This window comes from Jaculus jaculus, chromosome 2 (assembly GCF_020740685.1).
Source record: "Jaculus jaculus isolate mJacJac1 chromosome 2, mJacJac1.mat.Y.cur, whole genome shotgun sequence".
NCBI classification, from domain to species: domain Eukaryota; kingdom Metazoa; phylum Chordata; class Mammalia; order Rodentia; family Dipodidae; genus Jaculus; species Jaculus jaculus.
This window is the reverse complement of record NC_059103.1, coordinates 115220684-115243414: the sequence shown is the minus strand read 5'-3', so window position 1 is coordinate 115243414 and position 22731 is coordinate 115220684. Positions and strand designations below refer to the sequence as shown.

General features: G+C 42.4%; 1 pseudogene; it reads left to right on the top strand.

The window, feature by feature from the left end:
- The first annotated feature begins 6513 nt into the window (after positions 1 to 6513).
- LOC101593379 lies at positions 6514 to 22494 on the top strand (annotated as a pseudogene).
- The last annotated feature ends 237 nt before the right edge of the window (positions 22495 to 22731 follow it).

Below are 22731 nucleotides of genomic sequence, written 5' to 3'. Positions count from 1 at the left end.
GCTCTACCTCTGAGCTAAATCCCCCACCCTAAAGACGACTGCTGACTAATGACCAGAACTGGAGAAAGGGTTAGCTAAGCAGAGAGAAGAAAAAGGACATGCATGTTGGAGTCTTATTTCAAGTCTACTATGAACTATTTCTTTGTACTGGGAGATCACATGAATGGAGTCATCAATGACAAAAATGTGAAGTATGTACTTTTTGTTTTTAGTGAAAAACAACTAAAAGCCATATAGAAGTCTTAGTGTAATGGAGAAATTGAGAATTCTTGGGTGCTTCCTGGAACCCCAAGCCCTGAGTTCATACTGCAAGAAACCACAAAATTGGCAATTCCAGATTTGGGAAATGACTTTCAAATCACCACATCTAGCCGGGTGTGGTGGCGCACGCCTTTAATCTCAGCACTCGGGAGGCAGACATAGGAGGATCACCATGAGTTCGAGGCCACCCTGAGAATACATAGTGAATTCCAGATTAGCCTGGGCTAGAGTGAGACCCTACCTCGAAATACCAACCCCCCCCCCAATAAAAACACCACATCTTATTCAGATATTGCAAAGATGTGAGGAAGGGAAGGTGAAGTGGGAAGAAGAGAAATACAACACATGGAGCCCATGTAAATGAACATGGATTTTAGATTTAAAAAGAATAAATGTGAGCTGGAGAGATGGCTTAGCAGTTAAGCGCTTGCCTGTGAAGCCTGAGGATCCCAGTTCGAGGCTCGATTCCCCAGGACCCACGTAAGCCAGATGCACAAGGGGGCACATGCATTTGGAGTTCGTTTGCAGTGGCTGGAGGCCCTGATGTGCCTATTCTCTCTCTCTCTCTCTATCTGCCTCTTTCTCTCTCTGTCACTCTCAAATAACTAAATACAAATAAACAAAAAGTTTTAATTTAAAAACAAAGAATAAATGAGGCTGAGTGTGGTAGAGCACACCTTTAATCCCAGTACTTGGGAGGCAGAGGCAGGAGGATTTCTGTGGGTCCAAGGCCACCCTGAGACCACATAGTGAATTCCCAGTCAGCCTGGGATAGAGTGAAACCCTACCTTGAAAAACAAAAACAAAAACAAACAAACAAAGTATATATATAAAAGAAAAAGGATTTTATTTTTCTAAGATTATATTTATTTATTTACTGGAGAAAGAGAGGCAGAGAGCAAGAGAGAGGGAGAAAGAGAGATAATGGGCACGCCAGAGCCTCCAGCCACTGCCAACAAACTCCAGATGCATGTTCTAGCTTGTGCATCTGCCTTATGTGAGGGAATCGAATCTAGGCCCTTAGGCTTTGCAGGAAAGTGCCTTAACTGCTGTTGCAGTCCGGTCCGCATTGCTGGTAGAAATCACCCAACCAAGCGCAGCTTCTGGGAAAAAGAGATTTATTTTGGCTTACAGGCTCGAGGGGAAGCTCCACGATGGCAGGGAAAAACGATGGCATGCGCAGAGGGTGGACATCACCCCCTGGCTAACATAAGGTGGACTACAGCAACAGGAGGGTGTGCCAAACACTGGCATGGGGAAACTGGCTATAAAGCCCATAAGCCCACCCCCAAAAATACACCCCTTCCAGGAGGCATTAATTCCCAAATATCCATCAGCTGGGAACCTAGCATTCAGAACACCTACGTTTATGGGGGACACCTGAATCAAACCACCACAACTGCTAAGCCATCTCTTGAGCCCTGAAAAAGGATTAAAAAAAAAACAACGTGCATTTCCAAAACGATTAAAGGTGAAGAAGTAATGAAAGGTAAAGTGTCTCTTTTTTGGGTGCAAGGACCCAGAGCATTGCTGCCACAGTTCTGGAAAGAGAGAGCACCCCTGTCTTTCTGTGGGATAGAGAAAATATACTTTAGAATTTGTTTGCCAGCACTCCTGGACACAGCTACCCCAGGCGTCCCAGCCAATTGACCTGGGCTCAGAGAGAAACCCACCCATACCTGGGCAAGGTGGCCACTCAAAAGAGATCTGATTGGGTGAGATGGAGGTACACGCAGCTGTTTTTTGGGAACTTTAGTTCACAATGTTTTACTCAAGAATTGCGGCGGAGGTGGGTGGGGAGGGCTGGAGAGATGGCTTAGGTGCTTGCCTGCAAATCCTAAGGACCCAGGCTCAATTCCCCAGTACCCACCTAAGCCAGATGCACAAGGTGGCACGTGTGTCTAGGGTTTGTTTGCATAGGCTAGAAGCCCTGGCATGCCCATTCTCTCTCTCTCTCTCTCTCTCAGTACTGATACTGAAAACCTACAAGAGGGGTACTCATGAGCACTAGGGGTGTAATGTCTGCTGGTGTCTGGATAAATGCATATATTATGCTCACCAAACTGCCCAGTAAGCACTTTTCTTAATGTTCATACCCATATATTAACACGACTCTCACTTTTGGTTAGAGAAGCTTCTCTTTTCAAATGGCAGTGACCTTAGAATGACTCAGAAGGCACCATGGTGCTGAGAAGTGGCAAAGGAGTGCTCAGCACTGAAACATCTCTATCACATCTTCCAGGGCTCAGGGTCCATTGTGGAAGAGGTGGCAAGAAGAGTGTAAGAGCCAAAGGAAGGATAGGACTCCTTACAGTGTGCTCTTCCAGACACAAAATGGTTTGGATACATGACCTCACAGCACCTACCTACACAAGACCAGCATAACAGGAGGAAAAGATGGTGACATCAAAATAAAAGACTTATTGAGAGGGGAGGGAATAATGAAGGAGATTGGAGCTATGGAGGGGAAAAGGGGGGAATTATTATGGTTTATTATGTATAATTATGGAAGTTGACAATAATAAAAATAAACAACATTGCTTACAAGGGAGTAGAGCTGTTGTCTCAGAGCCACTGGAAGCACCATCAGCTAGAATAGCAGTGAGGATACTGTGGTGGGCACAAAGCAATCTTTTTTTTTTTAAAGATTTTTTTTAGGGCTGGAGAGATGGCTTAGCGGTTAAATGCTTGCCTGTGAAGCCTGAGGATCCCGGTTCCAGGCTTGATTCCCCAGGACCCACGTTAGCCAGATGCACAAGGGGGCGCACGCGTCTGGAATTCATTTGCAGTGGCTGGAAGCCCTGGCGCGCCCATTCTCTCTCTCTCTGTCTATTTGCCTCTCTCTCTCTCTCTCTCTCTGTCACTCTCAAATAAATAAATAAAAAAGAACAAAAAAGATTAAAAAAAAATTTTTTTTTAATTTATTTATTTGAGAGTGACAGAGAGAGAAAGAGGCAGATAGAGAGCGAGAGAGAGAATGGGCGCACCAGGGCTTCCAGCCACTGCAAACAAACTCCAGACACGTGCGCCCCCTTGTGCATCTGGCTAACGTGGGTCCTGGGGAATCAAGCCTCGAACCAGGGTCCTTAGGCTTCACAGGCAAGCACTTAACCGCTACGCCATCTCTCCAGCCCCAACGCAATCTTTGTAGGAGTTTAGTATCTTACACGTTACTGTGACTCATGCTGGTAATCACAGCATCTGGCAAGTGTAGGTAGAAGACTCACCATGAGTGAGGTCAGGGCTGCAGAGTGAGCCTGGGCTGGAGTGATAATCTACTTTGAGAACAATAAACATAAAGCCACAAGAAAAAAGAAGAGTAAAAGTGGACTCATTTATTTAATATCATTTTGTATATATGGACCTTTGCAGTTAATTTTCTCACCATGCACTATACCATTTCTTCCTTCCTTCCTTTTTACTTCCTTCCTTCTTTCCTTTCACCTTTTCTTTTTCCCTCCATCCCTCCCTCCTTCCCTCGGTCTTTCTTTCTTTTTTTAATTTTTTAAAATTTATTTGAGAGAGAGGGGGGCAGATTGAGAGAGAGAATGGGTGTGCCAGGACCTTTAGCCACTGTAAACGAACTGCAGACACATGTGTCCCCTTGTGCATTTGGCTTATGTGGGTCCTGGGGAATCAAACCAGGGTCTTTAGGCTTCACAGACAAATGCCTTAACTGCTAAGCCATCTCTCCAGCCCTTTTCCTTCCTTCCTCCCTCCCATCCTCCTTTCTTTCTCTCTCTTTTTCTTTCTTTCTTTCAACAGGGTCTGTTTTGTATCTCAGGCTTGTCTTGACCTTACAGTATAGCTGAGGAAAACTTTAAGTTTCCGGTCCACCTCCCAAGTGTTAGGATTACAGGCATATGCCACTATGCCAGCTAATTGTATTATGTGTGGAGCTGGAAATCAAGCCCAGGACCTCATGCATGCGAGGGAGGTGCACTGCCACATCTCTAGCTTTATTTTCATTCTAATCTTCAAGATTTACCACAAACGCTCATCACATGCACACACACACACACACACACACACACACACACACACACACACACGTCCCATGGCATGCATGTGGTCCATGCATGGACCACTTCAGAGTATTTCACTCCTCCTTCCACATTCTTGAGATCTCTTGCCACTACTGTTTGTGAGCTTCTGAATTCTCCTGACTCCGTTATAGAAAGCTGCAGTTTGCTCCATTTCAAGTGCAAATGCCAAGGCAGAAGATGCAGGATGACTCTGTACCATGCTTGTGCAGGTAGCCAGCCACCATGTATCTAGCATAAACCACAGCATAGACTGATAAATAACTTATTTACACGAATAAGAAATTACCACTGATGAAACCATCAAACTAAATCAGGAATATATGGTCATATGAATATAACAAAACCATATCAGAGCCTGGAATGGTGGCCATGCCTTCAATCCCAGATCTCTGGAGGTAGAGGTGGAAGAATTGATGTAAATTTGAGGCCAGCCTGAGACTACATAGTGAATTCCAGGTCAGCCTGGGCTAGAGCGAGATCCTACCTCAAAAACAAAAGCAGCTGGGAGTGGTGGCTTATGCCTTTAATCCCAGCACTTGGGAAGCAGAGGTAGGAGAATCGCTGTGAGTTCAAGGCCAGAGTTAGACTACATAGTGAATTTCAGGTCAGTTTGGGCTCAAGCAAGACCAAAAAACCCACAGAAAACCCAGGGGCTTATCATACACACCAGACCACAAACAATGGAAGCCCTCCCATGGGCTGTATGAAAGGAAGGTGCCTCTTGTAGTTGCCTTTGCACCATGGGGACAAAACACTTGACCAAAAGCAGCTGATGGGAGGAAAAGGTTTCCTTTCGATTGCAGTCTTGAGGGGAAGTTCATGCACCTCACAAGCAGTGGTGGGACGTCCCCAGCGGGCGGACAACAGCAGGCAAGTGAGCCGAGCTCTGGCTGGCAAGGGGGGGTGCTGGCTATAATACCTCAATGCCCACCCTCACCATCATACCTACTCCTGCTCCAGCCAGGGTTTACCTCCCAAAGTGCCAGCAGCTGGGCACCAAGCATTCAGAACACATGGTTTTATGGAGGATATCAGATTGAGACCACCACAGTAATTAACATTTTGGTATGGCAATACCCATCCAACTCACTATTGGGCTGCCTGGTGGATGTCTTGGGGTCACTGAATTGCCCACTCTGCCTTGGGGCTTCAGCTCAGCCTGCTGCTTGGTGGAACTGTCCTGTGTCTGAACTCACTGTGCCTTGAGCCAACTTTGCACCCATGCGGCCCTGTTCCTGGTCTGCTTTGTGGCTGGGTTCATTATGTGAGTATCTTATCCAGCTACCTGCAATGACTGTGTGTGTGTGTCAGCTTGTGCCTCTGCCTGCAGTGAGGCCCCTTTGAACCCTGCAGCTACTTTGAACCTTTTATGGCCATTCAATAATGTGTGCAGGTGCATGCTTATGCATGTGCGCATGTGTGTTCTAATATTAGTGATTAATATTGGAAGGGATGAAAGAACCCGTGTTGAGCAATGGCCACAAGCACCAAATGAAATCAAGAGTACTTGCTGAAGCCGGGCGTGGTGGCATGCGTCTTGAATCCCAGCACTCGGGAATCAGAGGTAGGAATATTGCCATGAGTTCGAGGCCACCCCAGACAATGTAGTGAATTCCACGTCAGCCTGGACTAGTGCCAGACACCCTTGGGGGGGAGGGAAGGTGGAGAGCTACAGAGAAAGACACATACATACATGTACAAACATACACATGTATTCATACATGTGAACATGCACACCACACATGTTATACATCAGAAATGTTCTAGTGACTATAAGCCAACAAAATTGGCATCGCCTTTTTTTTTTTTTCATAAAGTAGGGTCTCACTCTAGCTCAGGCTGACCTGGATTTCACTATGTAGTTTCAGGGTGGTCTTGAACTCATGGTGATCCTTCTACCTCTGCCTCCCAGCTGCTTTCATATTTTTAGAACATGTGTTTCAGAAAGAAACAAATGATAAAATCAACAAATGATAAAAATCTATATGTATTGTCAGTAAATAGTATAAGTTAAGTGTGCTCTACTCTTTTATAAAACATTATTTCAAAAAGCCTTTTAAAGACAAAAAACCACCTAAATGGTCATATTAAAAGGTCTTGTGATAAGGGTTAGAAGTTTTGCTTGTCATTATAATGAGATAAACTAGATAAAAGATAAAAAACTTCAAATGTTAGATATTAAATATTTGATAAAAATTGTTACAAAATGGCTACAGAGATTGTAAGGTAAAAGTATGTAGATAAAGGTATGAGTAAACAAATAAAAAGACTTAAAGACAAAGTTGATTAAGTCTTAAAGTGCATGATCAGATTACAGACTACTTGGGGTTAAGATAACTATTAGCCTAGAATTTATATCAGACTAACAAAAAGTGGCCTTAACTGGCTACAAGCTGTTATGATATTCAAGTTGTAAATTTAAAACTTTACTGATGGGCTGGAGAGATGGCTTAGCGGTTAAGTGCTTGCCTGTGAAGCCTAAGGAACCTGGTTTGAGGCTCGATTCCCCAGGACCCACGTTAGCCAGATGCACAAGGGGGCGCACGCATCTGGAAATCGTCTGCAGTGGCTGGAAGCCCTGGCGTGCCCATTTTCTCTCTCTCTCTGCCTCTTTGTCTGTCACTCTCAAATAAATAAATAAAAAAAAACCAAAAAAAAAAAAAAAACCAAAAAAACTTTACTGATGTGAATCTGGTCATAATAATAGTTCTAAGGTTGTAAAAGACTAAACGTTAAAATGCTCAACCAGGGGCTGGAGAGATGGCTTAGCAGTTAAGATGCTTGCCTGCAAGTCCAAAGGGCTTCAGTTCCATTCCCCAGGACCCAGATGCACAAAGGGGCGCAAGCGTGTGGAGTTCTTTGGCAGTGGTTGGAGACCCTGGAGTGTGCATTCTCTCTCTCACTCTCACTCTCTCTCTCAAATAAATAAAAATAAAATGCTCAACCAAATTATGTTTTCCTATTTGTCAACCTTTTAGTATTTAGTAAGGTTATTATAACTAAAAAAAAAAAAAAAAAAAAAAAACTAATCTTTTTTTTTTTTTTTTTTTTGGTTTTTCGAGTTAGGGTCTCACTCTGGCTCAGGCTGACCTGGAATTCACTATGTAGTCTCAGGGTGGCCTCGAACTCTTGGTGATCCTCCTACCTCTGCTTCCCGAGTGCTGGGATTAAAGGCGTGCGCCACCACGCCCGGCTCCAAACACTAATCTTAAACTGGTTCTTGTATCTGGGTGTGATGCATGCCTTTAATCCCAGCACTCAGGAGGCAGAGGCAGTAGGATCACTGAGTTTGAGGTCCCCTGAGACTACATAGAGGATTTTAGGTCAGCTTGAGCTAGAGTGAGACCCTACCTCGAAAAACAAACAAACAAGAAAAGATGGTTCCTGTCTTGTTCATGCTATTTTACTGGGTGATTATCACTAAAATTATTGTCTATGTTTTATGAAAGGTCGTTTAGTCATTGTGACTTTGTTCTTAAGAAACTAAGAAAGGGTCTGGAGAAATGGCTTAGTGGTTAAGCGCTTGCCTGTGAAGCCTAAGGACCCCAGTTCAAGGCTCCATTCCCCAAGACCCATGTAAGCCAGATGCGTTAGCAGTGGCTAGAAGCCCTGGCATGCCTATTCTCTCTCTCTCCATCTGCCACTTTCCTTCTCTCAAATAAATGAATAAAATTAAACAAATTTTTTTTAAAAACTGAGAAAGCACCTCATATCTTAAAAAAAACAGCTACATACAAATAATGTAAATATAGCGTATCTAAGCTTCATATATTCTAACAGTTGTAAATACTGCATTGTAAATATTTATGTTAAACTTAAAAATGGTTCAATGAAGCTGGGTGTGGTGGTGCATGCCTTTAATCCCAGCACTCAGGAGGCAGAGCTAGGAGGATCATTATGAGTTTGTGGCCACCCTGAGACTACACAGTGAATTCCAGGTCAGCCTAGATTAGAGTTAGATCCTGCCACAGAAAACTAAATAAATAAACAAATAAATACATAAATAAAGTCCCTTTAAACTTTATTCTCTGGTCTGTGAATTTCAATTCTTTGAATTCATTAGACAAGCATTGGGAAAACCCTAAAACTTATTGGTGCATTGGTGTATGTTGGTGCATTGGTGAAGACCCCCCCCATTCTAGTTTTATATTGGTGCATTGGCATATATAGATGCATTGGCAATGGACCCCAAAATTCTGGATTCACTGGGGAGATGGCTCAGCAAAGCCTGCTGGCCTGGGTTCAATTCTCTAGCCACTGTTATAAAGCTGGATAGATATTTTTTTGCAGCAGCAAGAGACCTTGGTACACACACTCATGCACACACACACACACACACACACACAGTTTTAAAAAGTGAACAGGAAGTTGCACCAACCCAAATAACCTCAAAGCCCAGTGAGCCATTCCTATACTGTGTCTCCACCTCCTAAAGGTTCTGTTGACTTCCAGAATAGTGCCCCAGCTCAGAAACAAGCATTCAAATTCGTGATACTATGGGGACAGTTTACATTCAAACCATAACACAACACCCTTTAAGTGAGTTGTTTCTTTTTCTTTTCTTTTTTAGGCAGGCTCTTACACTAGCCCAGGCTGACTGACCTGCAACTCACTGTGTAGCTCGAAGATGGCCTCAAACTCACAATTTCTCCTCCCTTAGAGTGTTGGAATTATAGATATGAGCCACCATACCTGCAAGTGAGCTTTCTCTCTCTCTCTCTCTCTTTTTCTGAGGTAGTCTGCTCTAGTCCAGGCTGACCTGGAATTCACTATGTAGTTTCAGGGTGGCCTCGAACTCATGGCAATTTTCCTATCTCTGCCTCCCGAGTGCTGGGATTAAAGGCGTGCCAAACCACTCCTGGCTTTGTGTGTGTGTGTGCAATCCTCCTACCTCTGCCTCTGGAGTACAGAATTAAAGATGTGTGCCACTATACCCGGCTTTTGTGAGATTTTTCTTTCTTTCTGTTTTTAAATTATTTATTTATTCATTTGAGGTGGGGAGAAGGAGGAAGAGAGAAAGAGGCAGATAGAGAGAGAATGGGCCTACCATGTCCTCTAGACACTGCAAATGAATTCTAGATGCATCCACCACCTTGTGCATCTAGTTTTTTTATTTTTTTAATTTTTTAAATTTTTATTAACATTTTCCATGATTATAAAATATATCCCATGGTAATTCCATCCCTCCCCACCCCCACACTTTCCCATTTGAAATTCCATTCTCCATCATATTACCTCCCCATTACAATCATTGTAATTACATATATACAATATCAACCTATTAAGTATCCTCCTCCCTTCCTTTCTCTACCCTTTATGTCTCCTTTTTAACTTACTGGCCTCTGCTACTAAGTATTTTCATTCTCACACAGAAGCCCAGTCATCTGTAGCTAGTATCCACATATGAGAGAGAACATGTGGCGCTTGGCTTTCTGGGTCTGGGTTACCTCACTTAGTATAATCCTTTCCAGGTCCATCCATTTTTCTGCAAATTTCATAACTTCATTTTTCTTTACCGCTGAGTAGAACTCCATTGTATAAATGTGCCACATCTTCATTATCCACTCATCTGTTGAGGGACATCTAGGCTGGTTCCATTTCCCAGCTATTATAAATTGAGCAGCAATAAACATGGTTGAGCACGTACTTCTAAGGAAATGAGATGAGTCCTTTGGATACATGCCTAGGAGTGCTATAGCTGGGTCATATGATAGATCAATCTCTAGCTGTTTTAGGAACCTCCACACTGTTTTCCACAATGGCTGGACCAGATTGCATTCCCACCAGCAGTGCAGAAGGGTTCCTTTTTTTCCACATCCCCGCCAACATTTATGATCATTTGTTTTCATGATGGTGGCCCAATCTGACAGGAGTGAGATGGAATCTCAAAGTAGTTTTAATCTGCATTTCCCTGATGACTAGTGTCGTAGAACATTTTTTTAGATGCTTATATGCCATTCGTATTTCTTCCTTTGAGAACTCTCTATTTAGCTCCATAGCCCATTTTTGATTGGCTTGTTTGATTCCTTATTATTTAACTTTTTGAGTTCTTTGTATATCCTAGATATTAATCCTCTATCAGATATATAGCTGGCGAAGATTTTTTCCCATTCTGTAGGTTGCCTCTTTGCTTTTTTCACTGTGTCCTTTGTGGTGCAAAATCTTTGTAATTTCATTAGGTCCCAGTGGTTAATCTGTGGTTTTATTGCCTGAGCAATTGGGGTTGTATTCAGAAAGTCTTTGCCAAGACCAATATGTTGAAGGGCTTCCCCTACTTTTTCCTCTAGCAGTTTCAGAGTTTCTGGTCTGATGTTAAGGTCTTTAATCCATTTGGACTTAATTCTTGTGCATGGCGAGAGAGAAGAATCTATTTTCATCTTTCTGCAGATATATATCCAGTTTTCAAAACACCATTTGCTGAAGAGGCTGTCTCTTCTCCAATGAGTACTTTTGGCATTTTTATCGAATATCAGGTGGCTATAGCTACTTGGGCTTACATCTGGGTCCTCTATTCTGTTCCACTGATCTACATGTCTGTTTTTGTGCCAGTACCATGCTGTTTTTGTTACTATGGCTCTGTAGTATAGGTTAAAATCAGGTATGGTGATACCACCAGCCTCTTTTTTGTTGCTCAGTATTATTTTAGAGATTCGAGGTTTTTTGTGATTCCAAATGAATTTTTGGATTGTTTTTTCTATTTCCATGAAGAAAGCCTTTGGAATTTTGATAGGGATTGCATTAAATGTGTAGATTGCTTTAGGTAAGATCGCCATTTTCACAATATTGATTCTTCCAATCCAGGAACAAGGGATGTTTCTCCACTTTCTAGTGTCTTCTGCAATTTCTCGCTTGAGTGTTTTAAAGATCTCATTGTATAGATTCTTTACTTCCTTGGTTAGGTTTATTCCAAGGTACTTTATTTTTTTTTGATGCAATTGTGAATGGGAGTGATTCTCTGATTTCATCCTCTCTGTGTTTGTTGTTAGCATATATGAAGGCTACTGATTTCTGTGTATTTATTTTGTATCCTGCTACATTGCTGTAGGTTTTGATCAGCTCTAACAGCTTGCTAGTAGAGTCCTTAGGGTCCTTTATGTATAGAATCATGTCATCTGCAAATAATGATAACTTGATTTCTTCCTTTCCAATTTGTATCCCTTTTATGTGTGTCTCTTGCCTTATTGCTATGGCTAAGACTTCCAATACTATATTAAATAAAAGTGGGGACAGTGGACACCCTTATCTTGTTCCTGATTTTAGTGGAAAAGCTTCCAGTTTTTCCCCATTTAGTAATATGTTGGCTGTAGGCTTGTCATAAATAGCCTTTATTATATTGAGATTTGTTCCTTCTATTCCCAGTCTCTGTAGGACTTTTATCATGAAGGGATGTTGGATTTTGTCAAATGCTTTCTCTGCGTCTAATGAGATGATCATGTGATTTTTGTCCTTCAACCCGTTTATGTAATGTATTACATTTATAGATTTGCGTATGTTGAACCATCCCTGCATCTCTGGGATAAAGCCTACTTGGTCAGGGTGAATGATCTTTTTGATATACTCTTGTATTCTGTTTGCCAATATTTTGTTGAGAATTTTTGCATCTATGTTCATGAGGGAGATTGGTCTGTAATTTTCTTTTTTTGTTCTATCTTTGCCTGGTTTTCGTATCAGGGTGATGCTGGCCTCATAGAAGGAGTTTGGTAGAATTCCTTCTTTTTCTATTTCTTGGAAAAGCTTAAGAAGTAATGGTGTTAGCTCTTCCTTAAAAGTCTGGTAAAATTCAGCAGTGAATCCGTCCGGGCCTGGGCTTTTTTTAGTTGGGAGATTATTGATAACTGTTCGGATCTCCATGTTTGTTATAGGTCTATTTAAGTGATTAATCTCATTTTGATTTAATTTAGGTAGGTCATATAGATCAAGGAAATCATCCATTTCTTTCAGATTTTCATACTTTGTGGAGTATATGCTTTTATAGTATGTCCCTATGATTTTTTGAATTTCTCTGGAATCTGTTGTGATGTTACCTTGTTCATCTCTGATTTTATTAATTTGTGTCTCTTCTCTCTTTCTTTTGGTCAGATTTGCTAAGGGTTTATCAATCTTGTTTATCCTTTCAAAGAACCAACTCTTTGTTTCATTAATTCTTTGGATTGTTCTTTTTGTTTCTATTTCATTAATTTCTGCCCTAATCTTTATTATTTCTTCCCGTCTACTGATTTTTGGTTTGCCTTTTTCTTCTTTTTCCAAGGCTTTAAGGAGAAGCATTAGGTCGTTTACTTGTGACCTTTCTAATTTCTTAATATAGGCGCTCAAGGCTATAAATTTATCTCTTAGAACTACCTTCATTGTGTCCCAGAGATTTTGGTATGTTGTGTTCTCATTATCATTTGACTCTATAAATTTTTTGATTTCCTTTTTGATTTCTTCATTGACCCATTCATCATTTAGTAGTGTATCATTTAGTTTCCATGATTTTGTGTATGCTCTATAGCCTTTCTTGCTACTGATTTGTAGTTTAATTCCATTGTGGTCAGATAGAATGCAAGGAATTATTTCAATTTTCCTGAATTTGTTAAGATTTGCTTTGTGTCCTAATATATGGTCTTTTAGAGAATGTTCCATGTGCTGCTGAAAAGAATGTATATTCTGCAGCCTTTGGATGAAATGTCCTGTATATATCTGTTAAGTCCATTCCTTCTATGACCTCATTTAGTCCAGAGTGCATCTAGTTTTCATGGGTCCTGGGGAAGGGAACCTGGGTCCTTTGGCTTGGCAGGCAAGTGCTTTCACTGCTCATCCATCTTTCCAGCCCAGTAAGCTTTTGCTTAATAGACATTTTTGCCACTGCAAACAAAATCAAGTTGCATCCACCACTTTGTGCTCTGGCTTTATGTGTGTACTGGGAACTCAACCCAGGCCATCAAGTTTGCAGTGGCAAGTGACCCTGGTGTACCCATTCTTTCTCCTTTTCCCCTTTCTCTGATTACAAGTAAATAAAAACATTTAAGGGTTGGAGGGATGGCTCAGCAGTTAAAGGCCCTTGCTTGCAAAGCCTAAAGGCCTGGGTTCAATCCCCCAATACCCATATAAAGCTAGATGTGGCACATGTGTCTGGAATTCATTTCCAGTGGCACTAGGACTTGGCACACCTGCCCTCATTCCCGCTTTCTGCTAGCAAATAATAAATAAAATAAAATTTGGGCTGGAGAGATTACTCAGTGGTTAAGGTGCTTGTCTGTAATATCTAACAACCCAGGTTCAATTCACTAGTATCCACATAAAGCCAGATGCATAAATGTATCTGGAGTTTGTTTGCAGTGGCTAGAGGCCCTGCTGTACGCCTTCTCTCTTGCTCTCCTTGCAAGTAAATAAAATATTTAAAATGATTTATTTATTTATAATAAAATAAAATAATTTATCAATCTTTACTCAGTTTTCCTCCAACTTATATAAAATATTAAGAATTTGGAAGCTGGGAGTGGTGGCACATGCCTTTAATCCCAGCACTTGGGAGGAAGAGATAGAAGGATCACCATGAGTTCAAGGCCACCCAGAGACTACATAGTGAATTCCAGGTCAGCCTGGAATACAGTAAAATCCTACTTCAAAAAAAAAAAAAAAAATTAGGGCTGCATCAGAAGTAGATGTTAGGGTTTTATTGCTGAAAACATCATGTGCTTGGGCTGCAGGTCACTGAGAAATCAAGCTGGAACTGAGCTGGAAACCAACTTCCTCTGGACCAACTGTCAGAAAGCTGGAAAAAGCTATGTAGATGCAGCTCTGTGGGAGAGAGAAGTCATCACCAGACCCTGCAAGCCTTACGACTGGCCAGCCAGGCCAAATGTACCAACTGGTGCGATAGTGGCATTTCTCTTATGTGGAAAAACAATTGCTTTCTGAGTAGAGGCCCACTCCACAGGAGGGAATACATGCCTGGTACTAAAACCCTAGTTAAAAGCCCATGGCTAGGAGCTGGAGTGATGGCTCAGTGGTTAAGGTGCTTGCCTGCCAATCCTAATGACTTGAGTTTGATTTCCCAGTACCCACATAAAGCCAGACGCACAAAGTGGCACATGCATCTGGAGTTTGTTTGCAGTGGCTAGAGGCCCTGGTGCACCCATTCTCTCTGTCTTTCCCTGCTTGCAAATAAATAAAATTTATCTATTTATTTATTTTACTTTTTTCTTTTTCAAGATAGGGTCTCTCGCTAGCCCAGGCTGACCTGGAATTCACTATGTAGTCTCAGGCTGGCCTCAAACACACAGTGATCCTCCTTCTTGAGTGCTGGGATTAAAGTTGTGTGGCACCATGTCTGGTTTATAATAAAAATTAAAACAAAAGCCCATGGCTAGGAAGGTCATAATCTCTGAGGGAGTAATAGTACTATTGTAAGATATACAAATAACTCAAAAAATTAAATAATAAGAAATCAAAAAAACCAATTAAAAATGGGCTATGGAACTAAGAAGAGAGTTCTGAAAAGAAGAAATACACAATGGAGTTCTACTCAGCAGTACAGAAAAATGAAGTTATGAAGTTTATGGGAAAATGGATGGATCTGGAAAGGATTATACTAAGTGAGGTAACCCAGGACCAAAAAGCCAAATGTCACATGCTGTCTCTCATATGTGGATCCTAGCTACACATGATTGGACTTCCATGTGAGTAGGAAGAAAACTCAGTAGCAGGGGCCAGTAAGCTAGAAAGGAGATATAAAGGGAATAGAAAGGAAGGGAGGGGGGACTTAATAAGACGGTATTGTATGTATGTCAGTAGAAGAACAGATTAATAGGGGTGGAAAGGCCTAAGTGAGGTCAGGGGAAGAGATTGAGTAAGGAAAGGTGGAGGGAGGGCTAATCAAAATCTACTTTTTTGGACAATGGAACACTCAGGAGCCACAGATTGTAGCTAGAAAGTTTTCAGAGCCAGGGATGGGATATTGCCCAGTGAGTTGTTGGCCAGGGAAGTCCCTGGTGCCCCAAAAACATTATAGTCCATTGCCAAGGCCCTTGGTTTCCCACCAGGAATAGATGGTAATCCCTTATTGATGATGACTCCACATACTTGGGCTACAAGGTCACTGAGAGTTCCTGCTGAAACTGAGCTGAAAACTTCCTCCATGTAGACCAGCTGACAGAAAGCTGGGAAAAGTCACACTGCATGCAGTTCAATGGGAGAGAGAGAAATCACCAGTGAAGATACTCAACAGTGACACTGCAAGCCTTAGACTTAGCCAGCCAGGCCAAATGAGTCAATGGGTGCAATAGTGACATGTCTATTATGGGAGAAACCAACTGCCCTCTAATATGACTTGAGGCTAGCCCATGGGTGGGAATATATCGCTGATACTGAAAATCTACAACAGGGGTAATCATGAGCCCTAGGGATGTAACGTCTGCTGCTGTCTGGCTAAAGGAATATACTGTGTTCACCATTCTGCCCAGTAAGCACTTATCCTAATGTTCATACCCATATATTAATGCTACTCTCAGTTTTGGTTAGAGAACCTTCTCTTTTCAGATGGCAGTGACCTTGGGATGACTCAGAAGGCCTCATGGTGCTGGGAAGAAGTGTCAGAGGAGTTCTCAGCACTTATGTCTCTATCACACCTTCCAAGGCTTAGGGTCCATTGTGGAAGAGGTGGCAGAAAGAATGTAAGAGCCAAAGGAAGGGTAGGACTCCTTACAACGTGCTCCCCCAGACACAAAATGGCCTGGATATCCATGGCCTCACAGTGTCTGACACTACCTACACAAGACCATCATAAGAGGAGGAAAAGATCGTGACATCAAAATAAAAGAGAGACTGATTGAGAGGGGTTGGGGATATGATGGAGAATGGAGTTTCAAAAGGGAAAGTGGGGGGAGGGAGGGACTTACCATGGGATGTTGTTTACAATCATACAAGTTGTCAATAAAAAATAAATTATTTTTTAAAAAGTGAGGAAGGAAGACAGGAAGGAAGGAAAGGAAACAGAAAGAAACACTTGCTTCTTGGTAGGATTTAGCTCTTAGGAATACTGAAAATCTAAAGCTTCCAAGTGGTAGGGTAACATGGCTCCAGTGACAGTTTCTGAAGTTTGTCAAAATTCCCATTCCAATGTCTAGAGAGAGTCAGGCATGGTGGCTCACAGCTGTAGTTGAGAGGCTTAAGGTGGAGGAATACTACGAGTTCAAGGCTGTTCTGAGACTACATAGTGAATTTCAGGTCAGCCTGGGCTAAGACAGACCCTACCTCAAAAAAAAACCCAACCAGACAAACAGAACAAATAAACAAACAATAGAAGCAGAAGGGACAGTTAGTGCTCATGTTGGTCCGCCGTGGTGGGCCCTGCTGGTTTGAGGTGGCATTGTGTCTTTTGTGTGTTTGTTTGTTTGTTTGTTTGTTTTTCGAGGTAGGGTCTCACTCTCGCTCAGGCTGACCTGGAATTCTCTATGTAGTCCAAGAGTGACTTCGAACTCATGGCAGTCCTCTTACCTCTGCCTCCCCAGTGCTGGGGTTAAAAGCATGTGCCACCATGCCTGGCTGGTACTGTGTCTTTACTGCTGGAGTGGTCACATGATATCCTGCCTTAATACAGATGCTCAGTTGCACCAGCCTATGGCCACTTTGCAGGTCGCCTGTTGTTCTCCAGATCCTACCTAGCTTACCTCGAAATGAGGAAGTAGCCTGTGGTGGAAAAAACCGTGATAAGTGTTGACGTACAAAGTACATATTGAAGGAGCACATATCCTTTTCCTCATAAGTCTCTTCACTGTAAGGAATGTATTAGTGTTAGGGGATGACAAAAGATTATGAGATGAATAAGAGAGGGAATGCTGGCCATTAAATCTCTTTTTTATTTTGCTGTTATCTTTTCCTCCTATTATGAGGGTTTTGTGAAGAGAGTGCTAGGCACTGTGAGGTCACGGGTATCAAGACCAACTCTGGTCGATTGCAATGTAAGCAGTCCCACCCTTCCTTTAGCTCATACATTCTTTCCAATCCTCTTCCACAATGGACCCTGAGCCTTGGAGGGTGTGATAGAGATATTTTTAGTGCTGAACATTCCTCTGTTACATCTTCTTAGCACTATGATGCCTTTTGGGTCATCCCAGTAGTCATCACCATCTGAAAAGAGAAGCTTCTCTAACCAAAAGTGAGAGTAGCATTAATATATAGGTATTAATATTAAATAAAGTGCTTACAGGGCAGTTTAGTGAGTACAATATATACATTTAGCCAGACAAAAGCAGGCGTTACACTCCCAGTGCTCATGACCTCCCCACAATAGCCTTTGATTAGGTTTTCAGTACCAGGCATGTATTTCCTCCCATAGAGCAGGTCTCCAGTCCAATTAGAGAGCAGTTGGTTTCTCCCATAACAGACATGCCACTATTACACCTGTTGGCTCATTTGCTGAGGCTTATAGTGTCCATTGCTTTTACCACTGTTGGCTTCTTTCTCCCATAAAGCTTCATGCAGTTCAGCTTTTCCAGCTTTCTGTCAGCTGGTCTACTGGGAAAAGGTTTTCAGCTCAGCTCCAATTTGATTTCTCAGTGACCTTGCAGCCCAGGCATGTGGAGTCTTCAGCAATAGTGTCTTACCATCTATTTCTGGTGGGGAACCAAGAGCCTTATCAATAGCCTGTAATATTTTGGGGGCATTAAGGACTTCCCTGGCCAACAACTCACTGGAAGATATCTCATTCCTGGCACTAAAAATGTTCTAGTAACAGTCTATAGCTTCTGGGTGACACACCCAGAAAAATGTAGGTTATCATGTGGTTTATACACAATATGCTGATTTTGATTACTCCTTCCCTTACATTCCTTTTACTCAATATCTTCCCCTGACCTCGTTTAGGCCATTCCACCTGCAGTAATCTGTCCAATATACTTACATATATAAAGTAGAATTCCCTTAAGTATACCTCTCTCCTTCCTCCCTTATTGCCCTTGTCTAGCTTACTGGCCTCTGCTACCAATTTTTACTCCAACTCACACACAAGTCTGAACATTTGTAACTAGGATCCACATATGAGAAAGAACATGCAATGTTTGGCTTTCTGGGCCTGGGTTACATCACTTAGTATAATCTTTTCCCAACCCATCTATTTCCCTGCAAATTTCATAAATTCATTTTTCTTTACCACTGAATAGAACTCCATTGTTTAAATGTATCACATCTTTATTATCCATTCATCTGTTGAAGGACATCTAGGCTGGTTCCATTTCCTAGCTATTGTGAATAGAACAGCAATAAACATGGTTGTGCAAGTATCTCTAAGGTAGTGAGAAGAGTCATTAGGATATATGCCTAGGAGTGCTGTAGCTGGGTCATATGGTAAATCTATTTTTAGCTGTCTCAGGAACCTCCACACTGATTTCCACAATGGCTGTACCAGAATACATTCCCACCAACAGTGTAGAAGGGTTCCCCTTTTTTCTGCATCCTTGCTAACATTTATTGACATTTTTTAAAAGCAATCAGTGTTTATAACTCATTGAAGCAATCAATTCATCACCTTCAAATGATCAATTAATCAACTTATTTACTCATTTTCTTTTTTTTACAGAGAGAAAGAGGGAGAGAGAGAGAGAGAGAGAGAGAGAGAGAGAGAGAGAGAGAGAGAGAGGGAGAGAATGGGTATGCCACGGCCTCCAACCACTGCAAATGAACTCTAGATGTATGCACCACCTTGTGCATCTGACTAACGTGGGTCCTGGGGAATCCAACCAGTGTCCTTTGGCTTTGCAGGGAAATGCCTTAACCACTAAGCCACCCCTCCAGTCCTCATTTTTTTTTTTGTTCAACTTAAAAAAAATTTTTTTTATTGACAACTTCTATATAATTTGTTTTCGTGATGATACCACTCTGACAAGAGTGAGATGGAATCTCAAAGGAGTTTCAATTTGCACTTCCCTGGTGGCTAAGGACATAGAACACTTTTAAAGATATTTGTATGCCGTCTGTATTTCTTCTTTTGAGAATTCTCTAATTCCATTTTTAAAAATTTTTAATGTTTTTTTAAAATTTTTTTAAATGGGTTGTTTGATTTCTTATTGTTTAGTCTTTTGGGTTCTTTGTATATCCTGGATATCAATCCTCTGTCAGATGTATAGCTGGCAAAGATTTTCTCCCATTCTGTAGGTTGCCTCTTTGCTTGATTCACAGTGTCCTTTGCTGTACAAAAACTTTGTAATATCAAAAGAAAAAAAAAAAAAAGCTTTGTAATCTCATGAGATCCCAGTGGTTGATTATTGGTTTTATTTCCTGAGCAACTGGGTTATATTCAGAAAGTCATTGCCTATGCCAGTATGTTGAAAGGATTTCCCCTACTTTTTCCTCTAGCAGTTTCAGAGTTTCAGGTCTGATATTAAGGTCTTTGATCCATTTGGACTTGATTCTTGTGCATGGAGAAAGACAAGGATCTATTTTCATCCTTCTACATATAGATATCCAGTTTTCCCAGCACTGCTTTTTGAAGAGGCTGTTTTTTCTCCAGTGAATGTTTTTTTTGGCATTTTTGTCAAAAATCAGATGGCTGTAGCTGCCTGGATTAACAGCTGTTTATCCAATTTTCTTACTATGAATATATATATGGAGACAGAGACACAGAGAGAGAAACAGAATGGCAGAATGGGCAGAATAGGGCTGCTTACCAACGCAAATGAAGCCCACAAACAGGCGGCAAGCAAGTCTGAGCCATCCCCCAGTACTCATGTAAGCCAGATGCATAAGGTAGCATATGTGTCTGGAGTTCATTTGCAGTGGCTGGAGGCTCTGGCATACCCACTCTCTCTCTTTCTCTCCCATTCTCTGTCTATCTACCTCTCTCTCAAATAAATAAATAAAAGATAAAGTGTAAGAGAAAAACAAAAGAGAACACCAGGTTTGATCTCTACAGAAAGACTGTTTATTGAGAGGAACAGTGAGAGGCAGCCGCCTTCCTGAGAGATGAAGGCTGAAGCACTGAGCCAGGCTGGGGTTCAAACTTATAAGGAGGATCCTAAGAAAAACAGACTATAAACCAGGCCTAGCTGCACACGCCTTTAATCCCAGCACTTGGGTGGCAGAGGTAGGAGGATCGCTGTGAGTCCAGGGCCACCCTGAGACTACATAGTGAATTCCAGGTCAGCCTGAGCTAGAGCGAGACACTACCTCGAAAAAAATCGAAAAACAAACAAATAACAAATACCAGACTGTACCTGGTGTATTAGATAAGGAACTTATAGCTGTTTATGTCCTTATTCAGAACAGGCTTCTTCAGCCAGGATTGTCTAGGGGAGGATACCTAGATGGTTTCTGGTCCTGTAAGGCCTTCTAAGCTAAGGGGAGTACATCAATCAGGGGCGGTGTCAGGCTTATCTGGGGCTTAAGGCTTCCGCTTTATCTTTATGGCCTTCTAGTCTTAGGGATAGTTATTAACTCTCTGGTTTTCAGGGAAAGCTATTATTAACCCTTCATTAACGCCATAAAGATAGTACAAACAGAATAATCCTTTCCTACTCTGGAGTGGGAAGAACACTTTCTTACCAGTATTGGGACCCCTGAGACTCGTGTGCTAAGGAATGAAGAACCAAGGAGCCCAAAAACGATTAGCCCATGTACACCCCGCCCACCATCTCTGTTCATTGGGGTCAGGACACTGTCTGCGAATGAGGTTGGCACATCTGGGCAAGGTGCGAGAGAGAAAGCTGACGGGGTGAGACCGGTGCAGCCTCTTCATTCCAGTTCTGCGGGTGCAGAGGGCTTGTGTGGCTGCAGCAGAGCTGGGTAATGTAGGGGGGAAGGAATGAGGAGCCGCTTGTGTTCCAAGCGGCAGGCAGAGAGATCAGCTTAAGATTTCTCTAATGAGCCTTGCCCTATCTGCCTAAAAAGAATGCTATCTAAGTCCCTCTTATTATGAGCCCAAACAAATCTTTCTTCTCTGGATTATTTTGTCACAGCGAGCAGGAGGCCAACTAACACACCAACTAAGTCAATATTGATCACTTGGCTGTAGCTGGGCAATCTTATTTGCCATAGCGTCTATTACTGGACTATTGCAATGGCTCGAAGCTTTTTAGCCTAAACTCTGCTTGCAGTTGTCACAAGTACTATCACAGCAGGAGCTTGAAGAAGATATGAATTCAGCACAGCAAGTTCACAGACCTGGTCTGGCTCTTTAGAACCAACTCCTCCTTTTACCACTTCTTGATTATTCTTCTTTTATTTTATTTATTTTATTTTTATTACTTTTTGGTTTTTCGAGGTAGGGTCTTGCCCTGGCCCGGGCTGACCTGGAATTCACTATGCAATCTCAGGCTGGCTTGAACTCATGGCAATCCTCCTACCCCTGCCTCCCGAGTGCTAGGATTAAAGGTGTGCGCCACCACGCCCGGTATTTTTTTGTTTTTGTTTTTTTGAAGTAAGGTTTCACTCTAGTCCAGGCTGACCTGGAATTTGCTATGTAGTCTCAGGGTGGCCTCAAACCCTTCTTGATTTTTGAAACTCATCTGGGACTTGGTAGCCTTTTTTTCTGGGGGGGGGGGTTGGTTTTTCGAGGTAGGGTCTCACTCTGGCCCAGACTGACCTGGAATTCACTATGGAGTCTCAGGGTGGCCTTGAACTCATGGCGATCCTCCTACCTCTGCCTCCCTAGTGCTGGGAATAAAGGCGTGCGCCACCATGCCTGGCTTGGTAACCTTTTGTTATCAATTTAATATGAGCCTGCAGCCACCTGGGCTTTTGTCAGAAATTCAGAATCTTGACCCCATCCAGCCTTTCTGGCTGAAAACCTGCATTTTAGCTAGAGCCTTAAGGAGTTTTGCATTAAAGTTTAAAGAAGACTTTCCGACCAGGTGAATTTCGTTCCTGCCCTTTGCTGCGGTTGGTGGCAGCCACTGAGCCAAGACGCTTGCAGAACCTGCTGGTCCTCGGTCAGGTTACGCAGAGGACCATCAGCACTGCCTCCCACAGGCATCTTGAAAACAAAGTTCCAGAGAAACAAAAGGCGTTTCAGGGGGATAATGGGCTCCGGAGCATCTGAAGGGTGGGTCATGGACGCCCTCCTGCAGAGAGCCACCGTGATTCTCACACTGGTGGAACAGTGCATGCCTCATACCTGTTGACTCTGGCTTCTTTCCCCAAGGGGCACGTTGACTTCAGTCATCCCAGCCATCACTGGGCCTTCGGCTTCATTCCGCTCTCTATGGACCAGTAATCCGATGAGTGACTGAGGTCTTCTTTTGGGATCAATATTTATTTCCTTGTACTAACTGCCACCAAGAAAGCAATCTTAAAAAATAACAAGAGCCAGGCATGGTGGTGCACTCGGGGAGGCAGAGGTAGGAGGATCACCATATGTTTGAGGCCACCCTGAGACTACATACCTTGAAAAAAAGAAAAATGTTTAGGGCTGGAGAGATAGCTTAGTAGTTAAGGCACATGATGGCTAAGC